At 48.7% G+C, this 19,787-nt stretch overlaps 1 protein-coding gene and 1 pseudogene across 3 annotated transcripts in view; both read right to left on the bottom strand.

Annotated features, from left to right (window-relative positions):
- Positions 1-19,713, bottom strand: part of LOC123353572 (cdc42-interacting protein 4-like) — a 73,032-nt gene extending 53,319 nt beyond the window's left edge. Inside the window, exons 1-2 of one of the 3 annotated variants that reach the window (XM_044994776.1) lie at positions 19,316-19,713; positions 18,734-18,963 (exon numbers count right to left, since the gene is read on the bottom strand). The gene's annotated coding sequence lies outside the window, so the exon portion shown is untranslated. Of the gene's footprint in view, positions 1-716; positions 881-18,733; positions 19,247-19,315 lie in introns of those variants that run through there. The other 2 variants (XM_044994774.1, XM_044994775.1) reach the window with 2 other exon arrangements.
- LOC123353777 overlaps positions 1-19,787 on the bottom strand; it is an 824,880-nt pseudogene that overhangs the window by 777,543 nt on the left and 27,550 nt on the right.

Raw genomic sequence — 19,787 nt, forward strand, 5'->3', positions numbered from 1 at the left:
CGTAGCTGGGCCGACCCAACCCCAGGTGTAGACGGAAGAACGCTTCTGTTGACCTAGCAACCGTCGCTCAGGGACGTGGGGACCCTACCCCAATGGGAAAACCCCTTCGGTGGCAGTAGTCGGCCTCTACACCATGGAGTTATGCCAGCATAGCTATGGCACCATAACTATGCTGCTAGAGCACCCAGAGTGTAGACGTGGCTTGGGATTGCGAGCTCTTTAGGGCAGGGACTGTGTGTTTAGTCTGTCTCTCTACAGCACCTAGCGCTGTGGTGTCCTGGTCCCCGACTGGGGCTGCTGGTCACTATGATAACACAAATAACCTGTAACAGGCAGACCATGGGTTTCCTCTGTTATCGCAACTCCCTGGGACTGCGATTCGTAACAGTGATCTGGAGGCAATTAGATCTATACCCCATCCCTACTCTCAGACACCTTCCAACTGCCCCTCCCACCCCCCAAGGGTAAAATGACCTATGGGTGGCAGAGTTTGCATCAGGGCCGCCCAGAGGATTCAGGGGGCCGGGGGCAAAGCAATTTCAGGGGCCCTTCCATAAAAAAAAAGTTGCAATACTATAGAATACTATATTCTCGTGGGGACCCCTGTGGGGCCCAGGGCCTGGGGCATATTGTCTCCCCCCCCCCTGCAGCCTTGGTTTGCATTGTGATACAGCAGCAATTTAATGACCAGTGTGGTCTGTGCTGAATAATGTAACCTGCAGTGTGGGTCTATCGCCCCCTTTCGTGGCCGGTTCTTGTAAGAGGTTTATGAGTCAGCCATGGTGTCCAGCCCTGTAGCTCAACTGCTGCTCCAAGTTCACCTGTTTAGAGGTAAACAGGGGCGGCTCTAGGCACCAGCAAAACAAGGGGAGAGTCTGATGATAGAGAATCTCCAGGTTATATTCAGGAGCAGAGGACTGAAAAGTATAATGTAAGGGCAGGGTCAGATGATAAACAGTCACATAAAAAAGAATCTGGCACATCAGAAAAAGGCAGGCTAATAAACAGGGACAAGTTTTTAAAGTGCTTGTACACAAATGCCAGAAGTCTAAATAATAAGATGGGTGAACTGGAGTGCCTTGTGATAAAGGAGGATATAGATATAATAGGCATCACAGAAACCTGGTGGACTGAGAGCAATCAATGGGACACAATCATTCCGGGGTACAAAATATATCGGAAGGACAGAACAGGCCGTGCGGGGGGAGGAGTGGCACTATATGTTAAAGAAAGTGTAGATTCAAATGAAGTAAAAATTTTAAGCGAATCCACAGGTTCCATAGTCTCTATGGATAGAAATTTCATGCTCTAGTAAAAATATAACATTAGGGATCTATTATCGACCACCTGACCAGGACAGTAATAGTGATGATGAAATGCTAAGGGAAATTAGAGAGGCTATCAAAATTAAGAACCCAATAATAGTGGGGGATTTCAATTATCCCCATATTGACTGGGAACATTTCACTTCAGGACGAAATGCAGAGATAAAATTTCTCGATACTTTAAATGACTGCTTCATGGAGCAGCTGGTACGGGAACCCACAAGGGGAGAGGCGACTCTAGATTTAATCCTGAGTGGAGCGCAGGAGCTGGTCCAAGAGGTAACTATAGCAGGACTGCTTGGAAATAGTGACCATAATACAATAGCGTTCAACATCCCTGTGGTGGGAAGAACACCTCAACTGCCCAATACTGTGGCCTTTAATTTCAAAAGGGGGAACTATACAAAAATGAGGGGGTTAGTTAGACAAAAGTTAAAAGGTACAGTGACTAAAGTGAAATCCCTGCAAGTTGCGTGGGCCCTTTTTAAAGACACCATAATAGAGGCCCAACTTCAATGTATACCCCAAATTAAGAAAAACAGTAAAAGAACTAAAAAAGAGCCACCGTGGCTTAACAACCATGTAAAAGAAGCAGTGAGAGATAAAAAGACTTCCTTTAAAAAGTGGAAGTCAAATCCTAGTGAGGCAAATAGAAAGGAGCACAAACACTGCCAACTTAAGTGCAAGAGTGTAATAAGAAAAGCCAAAGAGGAGTTTGAAGAACGGCTAGCCAAAAACTCCAAAGGTAATAACAAAATGTTTTTTAAGTACATCAGAAGCAGGAAGCCTGCTAAACAACCAGTGGGGCCCCTTGACGATGAAAATACAAAAGGAGCGCTTAAAGATGATAAAGTCATTGCGGAGAAACTAAATGGATTCTTTGCTTCAGTCTTCACGGCTGAGGATGTTAGGGAGATTCCCAAACCTGAGCTGGCTTTTGTAGGTGACAAATCTGAGGAACTGTCACAGATTGAAGTATCACTAGAGGAGGTTTTGGAATTAATTGATAAACTCAACATTAACAAGTCACCGGGACCAGATGGCATTCACCCAAGAGTTCTGAAAGAACTCAAATGTGAAGTTGCGGAACTATTAACTAAGGTTTGTAACCTGTCCTTTAAATCGGCTTCGGTACCCAATGACTGGAAGTTAGCTAATGTAACGCCAATATTTAAAAAGGGCTCTAGGGGTGATCCCGGCAATTACAGACCGGTAAGTCTAACGTCGGTACCGGGCAAATTAGTTGAAACAATAGTAAAGAATAAAATTGTCAGACACATAGAAAAACATAAACTCTTGAGCAATAGTCAACATGGTTTCTGTAAAGGGAAATCGTGTCTTACTAATCTATTAGAGTTCTTTGAAGGGGTCAACAAACATGTCGACAAGGGGGATCCGGTGGACATAGTGTACTTAGATTTCCAGAAAGCCTTTGACAAGGTCCCTCACCAAAGGCTCTTACGTAAATTAAGCTGTCATGGGATAAAAGGGAAGGTCCTTTCATGGATTGAGAACTGGTTAAAGGACAGGGAACAAAGGGTAGGAATTAATGGTAAATTCTCAGAATGGAGAGGGGTAACTAGTGGTGTTCCCCAAGGGTCAGTCCTAGGACCAATCCTATTCAATTTATTCATAAATGATCTGGAGAAAGGGGTAAACAGTGAGGTGGCAAAGTTTGCAGATGATACTAAACTACTCAAGATAGTTAAGACCAAAGCAGATTGTGAAGAACTTCAAAAAGATCTCACAAAACTAAGTGATTGGGCAACAAAATGGCAAATGAAATTTAATGTGGATAAATGTAAAGTAATGCACATTGGAAAAAATAACCCCAACTATACATACAACATGATGGGGGCTAATTTAGCTACAACGAGTCAGGAAAAAGATCTTGGCGTCATCGTGGATAGTTCTCTAAAGATGTCCACGCAGTGTGCAGAGGCGGTCAAAAAAGCAAACAGGATGTTAGGAATCATTAAAAAGGGGATAGAGAATAAGACTGAGAATATATTATTGCCCTTATATAAATCCATGGTACGCCCACATCTCGAATACTGTGTACAGATGTGGTCTCCTCACCTCAAAAAAGATATTCTAGCACTAGAAAAGGTTCAGAAAAGAGCAACTAAAATGATTAGGGGTTTAGAGAGGGTCCCATACGAGGAAAGATTAAAGAGGCTAGGACTCTTCAGTTTGGAAAAGAGAAGACTAAGGGGGGACATGATAGAGGTATATAAAATCATGAGTGATGTTGAGAAAGTGGATAAGGAAAAGTTATTTACTTATTCCCATAATACAAGAACTAGGGGTCACCAAATGAAATTAATAGGCAGCAGGTTTAAAACAAATAAAAGGAAGTTCTTCTTCACGCAGCGCACAGTCAACTTGTGGAACTCCTTACCTGAGGAGGTTGTGAAGGCTAGGACTATAACAATGTTTAAAAGGGGACTGGATAAATTCATGGTGGCTAAGTCCATAAATGGCTATTAGCCAGGATGGGTAAGAATGGTGTCCCTAGCCTCTGTTCGTCAGAGGATGGAGATGGATGGCAGGAGAGAGATCACTTGATCATTGCCTGTTAGGTTCACTCCCTCTGGGGCACCTGGCATTGGCCACTGTCGGTAGACAGATACTGGGCTAGATGGACCTTTGGTCTGACCCGGTACGGCCTTTCTTATGTTCTTATGTTCTAATATCTCATTGGAAGGTGACAGGGCCAGAAAGACTTAATCAATTCACAGACTAACCTGACCCATGGCCAAACTTTAGAAACTGGTTAGGAAGATATATAAATGAATAGAGCTTTGAAATGCAAGTCTGCATTGTTAGAGGTAGAAAAGTAGGTGTTTGTTCAGGTCTTGTGATGTAAGCAAACAAGTCTTGTCTATTGCTATAACTTTAATTCAAAGATCAAAAAAGGAATATTAACATTTGTGATGATACTTGAGTAAAATAGTATTATTGTCTATATGTCTCTTTGAAGGTTGTGGTAACCTGTATCTGAACTGTTTAATGGATAAATTACCCTGTGCTAATTGCTAGGATGTTTGGAAGGAGAATTAAGCGTATTGTTTTCTCAGGCCGAAAGGCTGCTGAAAATGTATAAGAACCCTGGGACACAATCCTTCTGCATCTCAGATCTGCTTTGGGTTTCAAGAAGGGGAAACCTTAAGCCATAAGGACTGAGATCCCCAGCCACTGACTGGAGTCACCCTGAATATGGACATTGGACTATAACCTATGGACTATATCTAAAAGAACTATTGGCAACTACAAACTCACCTCTGCTATGTATCTGAGTCTCAAGAATTAAATTCAAGTCTGTCTGTATATTGATCTTTTAACCAACTCTTTCTCTCTCTTTTTTTTAATAAATTTTAGCTTAGTTGATAAGAATTGGCCATAAGCATGTATTTTGGGTAAGATCTAAGTTATAATTGGACCTGGGTATGTGGCTGATCCTTTGGGATTGGAAGAACCTTTTCTTTTATATGATGAGATAAGATTTTCAGTAATCACCGTCATAGCTGATGTGCGTGTCTTGATGGAGGCCTGAGGCGGGCACTTTAAGGAAACTGCGTGGTTTGAACTTCTGAGTAACCAGTGAGGTACTATAGAAGCTGTTCTGTGCTGGTTTGGTAAATCTAAGTATTGAAATAACCACCAGCTTCTGGGGTTTGTCTGCCCCATTTTGTTTGCAGCTCATCCTAATTGAGTGATCTTAGCTGGCTCCCACGGGCAGCACCGTCACAAGGGCATACAGGTGCTAGCTCTGATCGGGCTGGTGCCTAAAAATTGCAGCAGGGTCTCGGCAGCCAGGGTCCAAGGGGCACTAAGACAAAGCACACTAAGGAACTGTTAGTACACATTAACAGTGTCCACACAGACAGTTAGTGTGCAGTGGGCTAGTGGGAAGTAGATTTACACCTCAGTTTTCTGTGAACTAACTCTTCATGGAGACAAGCCCTTCCAAGTCCAGTTGACCTTGCCCGTAAATCACTTAGGCTGTCTGGAAAATCCTCCCTTAGGCAATGGAGTTAAAGCAAGGTTGCCATCTTCCCGGAGAAATAATTGACTGATTACATCACCCACAGTGTTGTGAATTCACAAGGAAGTAAGCCTGGAGGAAAATTAAAAGTTTTGCTAAACGTCATCCAAGTTGTCTGTGTGTCACTTTGGTGGGAAGGGTGACGGACAATTGGACTTGAGTTTTTCATACCAGATAAAGATCATATACACACACACACACAGGCAAAAAGTTCAGGGCATAATACACTCCTGTCCCTAATTAAAATTGCTGTGAGTGGATGTGTCGCCCGGCCTGATCCTCTGTCATAAAAGACATTGCTGTTGCCACTTTTCTGAAATGGGCTGCCCCTCTGCACACCTATACAGTAGGGGATGCTCTTTCCTTTAATTCAGCGCTGACCCCAATGCCCCAGCATGGTGCTGGGGGTGCTGCATTCCAACTATCAATGTGGTGCCTCAGTAGGGGGTGCTCTCTTCCAAATCTATGCTGATCTTGATGCCCCAGTTTGATACTAGTGCTGTGCTGGTGCGGGCAGGCCCAGTTTAACTCATGTGTACTCAGTGCTCTTGCTCAGGGCCCTCATCTCAGGGGGTGCCTGTCCACACGTGGGGAGGGGAGGGAATGAACAAAGCTGCCAAACAATCCAGCTTGGGGCAGGTGAGCCAATGATGCCAGGACCAGGATGGGAACAGAAGCCCCCCCCCCCCCTGCTGCTGTGCAATGGTTAGAGCCAATGGGCCAGAGCAGGGAGACAGGCCAGCCCCATGGTACAGGAGCCACCATGTGGGGTAACTGTGGGGTGGGATCATTCTCCTATACCGTCCTAGGTCATCCCACCTGCTAGGGATAAGACTCAACCCCCTCAGTCACACACTTCCCCATCATTTCCACAGTGCACACTGGGCCCCAAAATTCTTTAATCTGGCACTGTGCGGGGGGCTCAGCAGGGGGCTCTCCCCTGGCAATTAGTGCTGACCCCAATGCCCCAGTGCGGTGCTAGGGGGTGCTGTTCTGCAGGGAGCAGGGTGTGTGGGTCAGTAGAAGGAGCTCTCTCGTCTGAGATAGTGCTGACCCCAGTGCCCCGTGGGGAGGGCTATACTGTGTCCTCCTGCATTCCACCAACTGCGATCATACGGTCAGCAGCCAGCGTGTGTGACCCTGTTACGGAGCCCTCTGGAATGCGCTGCCCTTTGCACAGCCTGACCCTGCCTAGAGAGGAGCATGCTGCGCTGGGGAGTCGTCTAGCATGGGACATGTTTACTGCTCATCTGCTCCGCAGGCAATACCAGGAGCACCTATGCAGGGCGTGTGCTTGGTACCAGCCATCTACCAGAGCGCTGTCAAAATGGACCAGGTAGGCCCCTGATGTTCCTCCAAATAATCCTAAAGACGCAGGTCAGGGTTGACACCTGGACAGTGGCTACCAAATCTCCCCTCTCCCTCCTCCTTTCCTGAAAGTTGGCCCAGGCTCAGAAACATAAATCTCTGGAACCCTTTGGGGAAAGCTGCACTGAGGTCTGCGTGTCTGGCCTGCAGCCCACCGTGGTGCATTCCCAGTGGGGTCAAGCTGCAAAACCCAGCCCCACATCCGGACGTCTGTCTATCACCCCGAAGTCTGGCACCCGGACGGCAGCCCCTCCAGCCCCATGGGGAGGGTGGGGACCCGACCCAGGCTCCGTAGGTGAGTTGAGTCATCCTGACAGATCAATGCATCTCTCATGCAGCTTCTGGCTTCTCACTGGCTCAGCAGGCCCCTGAGGTAGGATGAACTTTTCAGCAGCCCTCTCCCCCCACTTCTGAAGGGGGGCATCCTCAGAGTTTCCCTCTGTCATCTGCTCAGTGTCACGTCCATCGTTTGGCCTGGCCATAGGGGGCAGCACTAAATCAAACTAAACTACCTGTTCCTGCCTCCTCCCTTTTATTGCTGCCACCCCCTGGCACCAAGATCCCTTCCCAGCTTTAGAGCCAAGCACATGGGCTATTGGTCTGGCTCTTGGCTGTTCATCTGGCCACTCCAGCACAGACATGAACAGGCCGGGAGGTGGTAACCATGCCAGGCAGCCAATCAGTCAGATGGACAATAGAAGCTTAGCCCCAGGGGCGGCTCTAGCGATTTCGCCGCCCCAAGCACGGCGGCACGCCGCGGGGGGTGCTCTGCTGGTCGCCGGTCCTGTGGCTCCGGTGGACCTCCCGCAGGCGTGCCTGCGGATGCTCCACCAAAGCCGCGGGACCAGCGGACCCTCCGCAGGCACGCCTGCGGGAGGTCCGCCGGAGCCGCCTGCCGCCCTCCCGGTGACCGGCAGAGCGCTCCCCGCGGCATGCCACCCTAGGCACACGCTTGGCGCGCTGGGGTCTGGAGCCGGCCCTGCTTAGCCTCAGGGTCACACTCAGAGCACTCACCAGACATAGATCTCACAGCCCTTTACAGAGGTAGGTAAGTGTCATGATCCCCCTTTCACAGGTGAGGGAGAGGCCGGCAGAGAAAAGGGGAGGAGCTTCCTTAAGGTAACACAGCCAGTCAGTGACTCAGCTGGGAATAGAGCCCAGCAGTTTTGACTCCTAGTCACTCCTCCCGGCTCTAACCACTAGACATCATTCCCCTCCCAGAATCCAGGCATCCCCTGGATATCCCCATTGTGAGAGCGTCAGGTAGAACCAGGGAGTTCTGACTCCCCTTCCCATCTTCTGGTCCCCCAGGCCCATTCCCTCCAACAGCTAGAAATAGAACCCAGGAGTCCTGACTCCCAGTGCAGTGCCCAAGTCGTGGACCACTGTGCTTCAGAAGCCCACCAGCCCCTTGGAAGTGAACTGGGTTCTGGTCTGCCTCATGCACCATAAGCAATCCCCTTAGCCAACGGAGTTACTCCAGTGTAACCAACTACCTATTGAAGTCAGTGGAGTTACTCCAGGTTTGCACCAGTATACACTGAAAATAGAATTTAGCCCCACTGGGTGTCTTGCCGATGTAGAAACTGAGCAAGGAGTTCAAGATGTGGCCTATAGAACCTGATTCAGGTCTCTTTTAGGGCCTGATCCAAAGCCCACAGAAGCCAACGGAATGACAATCCCACTGATTTCAGTGCATTTCAGGGCGGTGCAACCCCATTGTTTTCTATGGAGTTACTCCCAGTTTACACCTGGTTCACTTAGATCAAGTGAGGCTCAAAATCCAGTTTATTCTTTAAAAAAAAATTCCATCTTCCAAACCCCACAATTAGCCTCGGAACTGAGCGAGGGAGAAGAGGATTGGACCAGGTGAGGAAGAGAATTTCTGCAGCCTGTTCCCACTCCACACACACTAGCAGAGAAGAGAGGAAAATTGAGCTTGGTTTCCATTGGCAGCCATGTAACGAACCCAGCTTAATATCCTCATCACCGTGGCAGAAGCGCGGCGGTACTTACAGTTGGCTGTGAGAAACAGCCGGGAAGTAGAAAGCAAACACGGCCACCAGGTAGAGAGCAGAGCCCCCCATGGTGAGGACAGGAGGGTCAGGAGAAGTAGCTCCTCCTGGGCTATTTATCCTCAGAGTTGCCTGTAAGCTTAGCCCATGTGCAAACAGCTGGGTGGGTTAGTCAGTGAAGGGGAGGAGCCCAGGAAATCTGAAAAGTTCAGAACAAAATATGTTTTCTTCACTCCCTGGACACAAGAGTTTATTTGTCTTTCCAAGCGGGGCAGTTGGAATTAGGGACCTGAGGTTGTGGTTGTGTTTCCTCCATGCCCAGGTGATAGCCACAGATCAGAATGATGGGGCTGTGATAAATACCACAGTTCAGTTTTGCATGGGGGGCGGGAGGGGGCTGGAAGTCAGGACTCCTGGGTTCTGCTCCCAGCTGTGAATGAGGAATAGGTTCAAATGGATTAAAGCAGGGGGGGACTGGGAGTCAGGACGCTTGGGCTTTATTCCTAGCTCTGGGAGGGGAGTGGGATCTACTGGGTTACAACGAGGGGGCAGACTGAGAAACAGGACTCCTGGATCTGCCTTTTGACTCTGTTTTACCTTGGGCAAGTCCTGGGATGTTTCAGTAGGGAAAGCGGTCCCAGACATGAAGGGAGCCCCGGAAGGGTGGATCTCTCTGTCTATCCCACTCGCTTGGATTGTAAAACCTTTGGGGCAGAAACTGTCTGTTAAGCCAGGACTCCACTATACTCAATTAGGGAACCTACACTGCTGGTAGCAATGGTGGGAGTGCTAATAAAGACAAGGCACCAGCATGTTCGACCACCCGTCATCTACACCTGCTCTGTATGTTTGCACAGCACCTAGCACAAAGAAGGCCTTTGGGTGCTACTGCCAGGTAACATAAAACTGATCAAAGGAAATAATAATGTGGAATTAACCTGCGGAACTCATTGCCACATGATAGCCCTGCTTCAGGACATAAGGCAATGGGTGTTAAGAGGTAATGTCCCCTCCAGGTAGGCTATAATCGTCCACAATAGATTTTCTTGCACCTGGCTCTGAAATGTCTGGCACATGGCTCTGAAACTCTATGATCTGATCCGGTGTGGCAGTTCCTGTATTCCTAAACAATACATCGTGGTTGGCATCTTCAAAGCCATGTAGGAGATTCAGACACATTGTAATGGCAGATGGGTATCAAAATCCCTTTGGTGGCTTTGAAGCTCAAAGCAGCAATTTGCACAGGCACCAGTTAACCTATCGCTCTTCAACTGCCTAACCCTGTAATCCAGTACCTGGCCTTTTAGAGGTTAAGCTCCTTGAACCAGGCCTTCAGATCTCTGGGACAGATCATCCTCTGGTATGAACCCGCCTAGCCCCACTGAGATCACTCATCTCAGAGTCTGTTTTTTCCTTCCTCTGGGTAAAAGCAAACCAGGGAAGGGTTAATGGGGGAAGGCAGGTTATCAGCTGCCTTCCAGTAACAGGTTTCTTTTCATGACAGTGGTATTTGGACAGGGCTTCAGTCTGGACAATATCCAAAGACATCCAGTTGCAACATATTTACTTACAGCTAAACAGCCAACTGGGCTTACCTAACAACGAGTGTCACAAGTCTGAGTGGTGACAATGCCATATGGCTAGCGGGGCTAAGGAGGAACCAATAGAATGGGAGCGGTTAAAGTAAAAGCAACGTGGTGTCATGGCTAAAGCAGTCGCCTGGGACCCAGGAGATGTGAATTCTCTTCCAGGCTCTGCCCCTGACCTGCGGTGTGACCTCTAGCATTGCCTCTGGATGATGAATCTCTGGGACAGAGCCACTGCCCCTTACTATGTATGACCAGCGCCTATCATGCTGGGCCCTCGAGGTGCTAATGCCGTATGAATAATAAATACAGGGCTGGGCAGATGCTACCATCATTAGCTCCATTTAAAACCATCATCAAGTCCGACCTCCTGCAAAGCACAGGCTATTGTATTGCACTCAGTTCCCCCTGTATTGAGCCCAATAACTGGTGACCCACTAAAGCATATACCTTCCGGAAAGGCATCCGGTCGCGATTTGGGGGTGAGTATACAATAATAATCCATAATCCACACATCAGCCTTGCACATTTATTTTAACAGGCAGGTAAAATGTCATTAGTTGTCCCACTTTCAATGGGCAAGTAGATTTTGTGCCCTCGTTAATGAATATTTGTTATTATTTGTATCACAGCAGTGCCTGGAGGCCCCAGCTGAGACCAGGGCTCCATTGTACCAGGTGCTGCACGGATTCATGATGAGAGACTGTTTACAATCTGAATAAGGAAGCCAGACAAAGGCTGGACCGTGACCACTCTGCCAGGCTGTACTATACTGTAATTCTCTGACTATTCTAGGACTGGTGGGGGATGAGTGGCCCTGCAATGAATGGGTTAATCTTGCCCTTATTGTCCTAACAATGACTTCCCAGCAGTGGAAAGAAGATTATTAAGATAAAAACATAAGAACGGCCAAACTGGGTCAGACCAATGGTCTTAGCCCAGTGGGAATGAACAAAATAGGGCAATTATCAAGTGATCCATCCCCTGTCATCCAGTCCCAGCATCTGGCAGTCTTAGGGACACCCACAGCATGGGGTTGCATTCCTGGCCATCTTGACTAATAGTCAATGATGGATCTATCCTCCATGAACTTATGTAGTTCTTTTTTTGAACCCCATTATAGTTTTGGCCTTCACGACATCCCCTGGCAATGAGTTCCACAGGTTGACTGCATGATGTGTGAAGTGCTTCCTTTTGGTTGTTTTAAACCTGCTGCCTATTAATTTCATCGGGTTACCCCAGGTTCTTGTGTTATGAGAAGGGGTAAATAACACTTCCTTAGTCATTTTCTCCACACCAGTCCTGATTTTATACACCTCTGTCATATCCCTCATTAGCCATCACTTTCCACCCTGAAGAGTGCCAGATTTTTTAATCTCTTCTCATATGGAAGCTTAATACCTTAATCATTTTTGTTGCCTTTCTCTGTATATATTCCATTTCTAATACACCTTTTTTGAGATGGGGTGACCAGAGCTGCAAGCAGAATTCAAGGGGTGTATTTCTACTTATGAAATAAAGTATTTGGTTCACTTCAGCACATACTTCTGAAAGGTCAGGAAAGGAACTCCTTAAAAATATAATTGGAAGTCAGGGGATTAGGTAGGAGGAGGAGTCTAGCATTCCCCCAAAACTATTTCTGGGCCCCATTTCGCAAAGTCTGCACTCAAGTGCACACTAAATCGCTGCTCTAGAACACATGAAAACAATGCTTTCAGTGAGATTGGAGTAATGATGAAAAGTGAAATGTGAAAACACAAAAGCCAAAAAGTGCGACTTGGAAAATAGAAATAAATGTCAAAACAGTAAGTTTAGCCTGAGGCGACCCCCAGGAACTGTAGTTTAAGATCTGCACTTTATACTATTTGCCACAAGTTGCTACAGAATGAATGTAAAAGAAATGCAGCATGCCCAATATGTGCAATTGTAGCTGCTGCGTGAAATATCCAGGGTCTGCATGCTTCTAGGCACACTTGCTGAATTTCAGACACAGGTTTCTAAAAAATTCCACCTTTCACATTGAATAATTTAATATTAGATAGATTCAGATGAACATGGCCCTGACCCTCCAACCCACAGACAACCTGCGACACGTTATTGAACAAACACATGGGTGGACTGTGATTTCGGCTGGATAAAGAGCTGGGTTCAATACTTGAGTGAGGAAGGATTTATTGGGCAACAGGTTCCTGCTGCAATTTGCAAACAAGGGGGAACATGAGAAGGGGAAACCTATCGGGATTTTCAGTGAAAGGCAGTGCCTTAGTACCAGGGGCCAGAAGCTGCTCTTACTGTGCTCAGAGTAAAGCTGGAAGAACCCCGTTAGCTTTCAGAGGAGTAGCCATGTTAGCCTGTATCAGCAAAAACAACTAGGAGTCCTTGTGGCACCTAAGAAACTAAAAAATTTATTTGGGCATAAGCTTTTGTGGGGTATAACCCATTTCATCAGATGCATCGAAAGCTTATGCCCAAATAAATGTGCTAGTCTGTAAGATGCCACAACGACTCCCATTAGCTTTGCTGCATGCTTCTGATTTGCATACCAATTTATTTTGCATATTGGTTTGTTGGCATGTCATACCACTGTGTTTAACTGCATGCCCCAGTATTTGCAGATTGGATTATTTGCATGCCAGTTTGCTAGCATCTGGACGGCCTTACAGCTCACCCGCTGTCTTAGCTGTGTCAGTTGGGAAACACACAACATCTCCTGCTACTTCAGAGGTGGGCAAACTATGGCCCGTGGGCCACATCTGGCCCGCAGTACCCTTCTGACCAGCCCTTGAGCTCCCGGCCGGGGAGGCTAGCTCCCTGCTATCCCCCTCCTCCCCCGCAGCCTCAGCTCGCTGTGCTGCCAGCGCTCTTGGCGTCGGGGCTGCGAGCTCCTGCCAGGCAGTGCGGCTGCAAGAGCTGCAGGCCTGCCCCGGTGCTGTAGACTGCGTGGTAGTGTGGTTGGCTCTGGCCGGGTGGTGCGACTGCCAGTCCTGGTGCTCTGAGTGGCATGGTGAGGGAGCGGGGGATTGGATAAAGGGCAGGGGGTCCCGGGGGGCAGTCAGGGGACAAGGAGCAGGGAGCGGTTGGATGGGGTGGAGGTTCTGGGGGGTGGTCAGTCAGGGGATGGGGAACGGGGGAGGGGTTGGATAGGCCTGGGAGTGCCAGGGGGCCTATCAGGGGGCAGGGGTGTGGATAGGGGTCAGGGCAGTCAGGGAACAGAGAGCATGGGGGATTGGATAGGGGGTGAGGTCCCAGGGGGGCAGTTAGGGATGGGGGGGTCCTGGGAGGGGGATCAGGGGAGAAGGAGCAGGGGGGGTGGATGGGTGGGGGATTCTGAGCGGGGTGGGAAGTGGGAGGAGGTGGATAGGGGGCAGGGGCAAGGCTGCTTGGGGAGGCCCGGCCCGCCATACAGTTTCGGAACCCTGATGTGGCCCTCATGCCAAAAAGTTTTCCCATCCCTGTGCTACTCTAACCTTAGCAATGAGTAATGAGCAAGTGATTGTAGTAGTCCGGGGGGTCAGCCACTAGAGAGTGACATGACCATACCCGCTATGTATTACATCCTTATTTGTAAGAGTGCCATGGACTGAGAAGAGAATTGACAGGCAGGAGTTCCCCTGATCCTGTCTTCATGTGGCTAGTGGCTTAACAGCAATTGGTAGGAACTTTGGAGTGTGCTTACTCCTCTGTCTTCCTCCCAGGGCAGTGACCGTGTTTGTAAAGGGCACTGAACATGCAAAGTGTCTTCCATGCTATATGGGTGAAAAGGAAATTAAGAAATACTCCAAATCGAGAACCAGGAGTACTTACTCTCATTTCCCAACTCTAGCCACTAGTCCCCATTCCCCTCCCAATGCTGGGGATAGAACCCAGCAGTTCTGAGTCCCAGTATACACATGATTCTAACCACTAGACCCCACTCACCTCCCAGTGCTGGGGATAAAATGCGGGAGTTCTGAGTAACAGGATACACATCTCTCTAACCACTAGATGCCACTCTCCTCCCAGATCTGGGACTACAACCCAGGAGTTCTGAGTAACAGTAGACACACCGCTCTCACTACTAGCCCCATTCTCCTCCCAGTGCTGGGGATAGAACCGAGGAGTCCTAAATCCCAGCGTACAAACCGCTCTAACCACTAGAAACTGCTCTCCTCTCAGTGCTGGGGATAGAACCCAGGAGTTCTGAGTCCAAAATATACACACCTGTCTAACCACTGGACCCCACTCTCCTCCCAGTGTTGGAGATAGAACCCAGAAGTCTCAGGATGCACACTGCTCTAACCACTAGACAAGCAGCCTCGTCCTGCGCCACTTCCCGCAGCTCCCATTGGGCTAGAGCGGTGAACTGCTGCCAGTGGGAGTCGTGATCACCCGAATCTGCGGACACGGCAGGTAAACAAACTGGCCCCGCCCGCCAGGGGCTTTTCCTGAACAAGCAGTGGCCCAAGTTTGAGAACCACTGCACCAGACCACACTTGCCTCTCAGTGCTGAAGATAGAACCCAGGAGTTCTGAGTTCCAGTATACACAGCTCTCTAAGCACTAAACCTATTCTCCTCCCAGTGCTGGGGATAGAACCCAGGAGTTTTGAGTCCCAGTATATAAACCACTCTAACCATTAGACCCCATTCTTCTCCCAGGGCTGGAGATAAAAAACAGCAGTTCTAAGTCCCAGCTGAAGGTCGGGGTCTGCAAGGATTCTAAAAATTAATACTGGCCACTCCAGGCTTGTATTAAACTTCCAAGGTTACAGGTTTTCTCTGACCTTGGATTGGTAGATGTTGCCACCACCCAAGTGCAGAACCCCTTTAAGAGACCAGGAAGGAGCACTTGGGAATTCCTTCCTGTGGGGTACCCTCAAGCCCTTTCACCCCCCCCCTCTGGGGGTGAACTGATAAATTTTAAAAAAATCAGCTATTGCACTAGCTAATTAAACAACATGCACAAACCTCTTAAGACACAACAAAATTAATTCTGTTCTTAAAAAAGGTAAATTTTTTTTTTTTTTAAAAAGGGAGAAAATACATCTGGGAGCTCAGGCTATTGCTCAATTTTAAAAGAGCAACTACAAGGATTAAGCACCAAGAATAGCTTTCTTGAGCTCCAGCTTAAAGGATACAAGCAAAACAAAAGCACTGGGGTTAGCACAGAGGAATCCACAAGCCATAAAGAAATAAAAAGGATAAACCTAATCATGTCTCCCTAGACATTTCCTGGTCTACTTACATATCTGGGGTTTACATGAATAGTTCCCAGGGCAGGTATGATACTGATGATTTTTCATACCTGGCCCAAGCTTCTTACAGCATAGCTCTGCCCTGGCTGCCTCTTCCCAGGAGAGCAACAACAGAACAGACAAAAGGGGAGTCCTTCCAATTTTAAAAAGTTCTAGCCTTCCCATTGGCTCTCTTGGCCAGGTGCCCACTCACTTCCTTTTACCTATGCAGAGCAGTGAGACTTATTAACCCTTTACAGGTAGAGCAGTTAGAGAACAGCTACAACGAGGGATTTATAGCTACTGGCTGTCCATAAAAGGGAGTTACCCTCACCCCTCTTCATTTATCACAACACCACTCTAACCATGAGACCCCACTCTCCTCTCAGTGCTGGAGATAGAACCCAGGAGTCCTGAGTCCCAGTATACACACCGCTCTAACCACCAGACACAACTCCCCTGCCAGAGCTGGAACAGAACCCAGGAATCCTGATGCCCAGCCCTTTTGCTCCAACCTACCTCACTCCCTACCCATTTAACATACAGAAGAGGCAACTGCTGAGTTTTCTTTTCCTGGGATTTCCTAAGAGGCCGGCGTGCCCCGCACCTCATGTCCACAGAGATTACAAGGAAATTCCAACATGTTGCTACACTGAAAGGTACAAGGCACTTCCCCCACTCACCCTCCCATTCCTGAATCCATGTCCGCTCTGGCGTTGCCAGTTCCTGTCAACCCCGCACAATCCTTGATTTCTTCACTGTTTAACCAGGATTGATGGGAAATAGAGGAATTTTTACTCTCAAACGTATTCAGAGATTTCTCCAAATCTGAGGTTCATTGCTTTGGTGAGGAGGATTCTGGGAACCTGTGAGTAGATGGCACCCCCAGCCTGTCCAAACACATTACACATGGCCAATTTCACTCTCTTCCTGGAAGCTGGCTTCATTAGCAAACTAATAACCATATACACCTCTACCCCAATATAATGCAACCTGATATAACACAAATTCGGATATAATGTGGTAAAGCAGCGCTCTGGAGGACGGAGCCAGCGGATCAATGCGTCAGCGTGTCTGGCTCCGACACACTGCTCTGAATGGTGTGTTAAGGCTGCCGGGCCGGGGCCAAGGGCTTGGATAAGGGGCAGATGGTCTTGGGGGGGGGGGTCAGGGGACAGGGAGCGGGGGGGTTGGATGGTTCGGAGATTCTGGGGGTCAGGGGATGGGAAACAGGGGCATTGGATAGGGTGTGGGAGTTCTGGTGGTGATTAGGGGCTGGGGGTCTCTGGAGGGGGTTGTCAGGGGACAAGGAGCCGGGGGGGTTGGATGGGTTGGGGGTTCTGAGGGGTCAGTCAGGGGGCGGGAAGTAGGTGGGGGTTGGACGAGGGCCGGGCCAGGCTGTTTGGCGAGGCAAAAGCAAGTTCAATATAACACGATATCACCTATAACGAGGTAAGATATTTTGGCTCCCGAGGACAGCGTTATCTCGGGGTAGAGGTGTACCAGGCTTCCCAGGGCAGTTTCCTTTCCCCATGGTTGGCTGTTTCTCAGGTTCCCTGGTAGGATCGCTGTGTCCTGGGGCGTGCTGACAATGGGCTCTGCGGATGCTGAGCCCCTGTGAAACTCAGGCCTTCATAGCTCACACTGGGAACCCCCAAAAAAGGAGGCATTCAGAATTAAAGGCTGCTTTTGCTATTTTGGTTCTGAGCATCTTGGCTAATGTCACACAGGAAGCCCACGACAGGAACAGAACCAGGTGTCCTGCCCGCCCCCTTCTTCTGTAACCATTAAACCATACTCCTCTAGCAAGGAGTAGAGTAGAACCCAGAGCCCTGACCACTCAATCCTATTCTTTAACCCATAGATCACAGTCCCTTCTTTAAGCTAGGAGTAGAACCCGGAAGTCCTGAGCCCCAGTTCCCTTCTCTAACCATTAGATAACCCTCCCCTCCCTCAGCTAGGAATAGACCACAGGCCAGTTCTACCCACTCAATCCCACTCTCCCACCGGAGCTGGAAATAGAACCCAGGAGTCCTGACTCTTTAGTTTTGTGTCTTAACCACAAGATCATCTTTCTTCTCCTTCCTGGTTCTTCCTTGATGTAGAAGGTAAACAAGACCTTATGGCACAGACAGGTTTCTCTTGGCAAGTATGTTCTCTGCGGATTGTACAGAGCATAATTGTCCCATCCTGCCTCTTGTCCCAGCATCTCTAAGCCCTAACTTTGCTCCCTCCCCTTCACTGCATTGCTAGGGTGCTAGGCTTCAACGCCACTCACATTTGGCCCGTCCACCTCTGTCCGAAGAGGGCAAGTTGGGGGCCTGCAGTTTTTAAGTGCCCAACTTGACGCGCTTTCAAGGCCTGATTTTCAGAGGGGCGGGTGCTCTAAAACCCAAGACCCCTTATAAAGTTGCTGAGTCACTGCAGAAAAGTCTGGTCTTTGGACACCAAGCATTCAAAAGAGGAGTCAGGCCCCCAAAATCACCGGATTGGTTGGACACTCACATGATTTTTATAAACACAACAAACTGGGGGTTCTTTTTATTTATCTTTGGGTTTCTGGGCCTTTTAGGGTCCTGCTCAGGCTGCGTTTTCAAGCTTTCGTCCCCAATCAGCAGTGCTAGAAACTTGCATTTGATGTCAACAAAAGCCGAGATCCTCACCATTCACAGGACTCGGGGAAGCTGGTTGTTCAAGGGAAACACCAAATCTTGCGAGACTTGCAGTCAAATCATGAGAGTTGGCAACACTGGTCACATGCTCTCAGTTTTCACTCTGCATGTGGGATTGGGCTTGTGGGTGGCTGGCCTGTGAAGGGCTAGAGGCCTGGGGCCAATCAACCCTAATTACTAAGGTGGCTCAGCTGAGCAGGGGTCAGCTGATTTCCCTATCAAGAGCTTAGAGCACCAGGAATGTGGAGAGAGGGGCATTTCTAGGGAGATGGAGCCTTTTATTCTATTTAATGTTAATCCTACTTCAGTGGGATCAGCTCTATCGGCTACAGTCTCAAGTTCAACAGAGTTATCTCTGTTTGTTCTGGATCTAGAGTTCATAGGAACACGTGAAACCATAGGTAAGTAACACCGACAATTACAAGAGCATCGATCTTTAAGTAGTTTTATTAACGTTATCAACAAAGTTATAAATGTCACAGCATATACAATTTCTATAGATAAGTACCATGTACCAGTTATACCTACCGACATACTCACATCCTCCTGGATGGTGTTAGAGTCTGTTGGCCGACTTATGGATGGATCAATACAGGTGTGGTTCCTTTAGGTGTTTCCTATCGGAAGCTCAATTTTGCTGCTCTGGACACCCCTTCCTCTTCTGTGAGTCTGTCTATACCTACATCTGCGCATGTACATGGAAGTGTCACCCCGCTCTTTCCTCCTGGTCTGTGTCTCCTGGAAACACAAGGAACTGTTATCTCAAAGGGGAGCCAAGATATCTCTGAATGTGGAAAGTGCTGTAGGTGTCGGCATAGAAACAAGCCCCTGTTTCTCAAAAGAGCAGATCCACCCTCTGCGGTGGCCTGGTGCAGATCTCCTCCCCTCTCCCCGGCGTGGGGCACAATAAATCGAACTGACAAGAGAGAAGGTTCAGAACAAAGAGGTAAATGTCTGAGGGGAGAGAATTACACAGATCGCGAAGGGGTAAATGTAAATGACTCGGAGCTAAATAACAAACCAGCCCAGTGACACAGCAGCTCAGCCCTGCCAGCGTGAGGCTCAGCCCCAAGAATGAAACTAAACCCACCTGCGTTCAGGAAATCTGACCCCCAACGTGGAAACCCCCATTGCTTTCTCACTCCATTCCCAGCCCTGGTGCGGCGGGGTGACGTCCAGGACCTCTACTCCGCAGGTCATTGAAACCCTGGGAGGAGGAGCACTGGGGAGTCCCTCGATGACGTCAGGGCGGAAGACGCGGACCAGGAACCCGCTGGATGGTGACGTTCCCCAGGCACAGGACAGGTGAGAGGGTAACGTGTCGTCTTCTTTCCCTTTCACTCCGGGCACGAATGGTGAACTTCCCTGACGCACGAGTGCCATGGAGCCCCGACACCGCACACACGGTCGCTGTGATGGATGGTCCCATCAGCCTGTGACCCCAGCTCTTCTACAGAATCTACGACAGGAAAACATGGTACGATCTGCAAAAAGGCGGGAAACAGGCTGAGGTGATGGAACCTTGGGGATCGCCCAGTGGCGGGAAAAACCCGTTCAGACCA

The sequence above is a fragment of the Mauremys mutica genome, chromosome 20 (assembly GCF_020497125.1).
Source record: "Mauremys mutica isolate MM-2020 ecotype Southern chromosome 20, ASM2049712v1, whole genome shotgun sequence".
NCBI classification, from domain to species: domain Eukaryota; kingdom Metazoa; phylum Chordata; order Testudines; family Geoemydidae; genus Mauremys; species Mauremys mutica.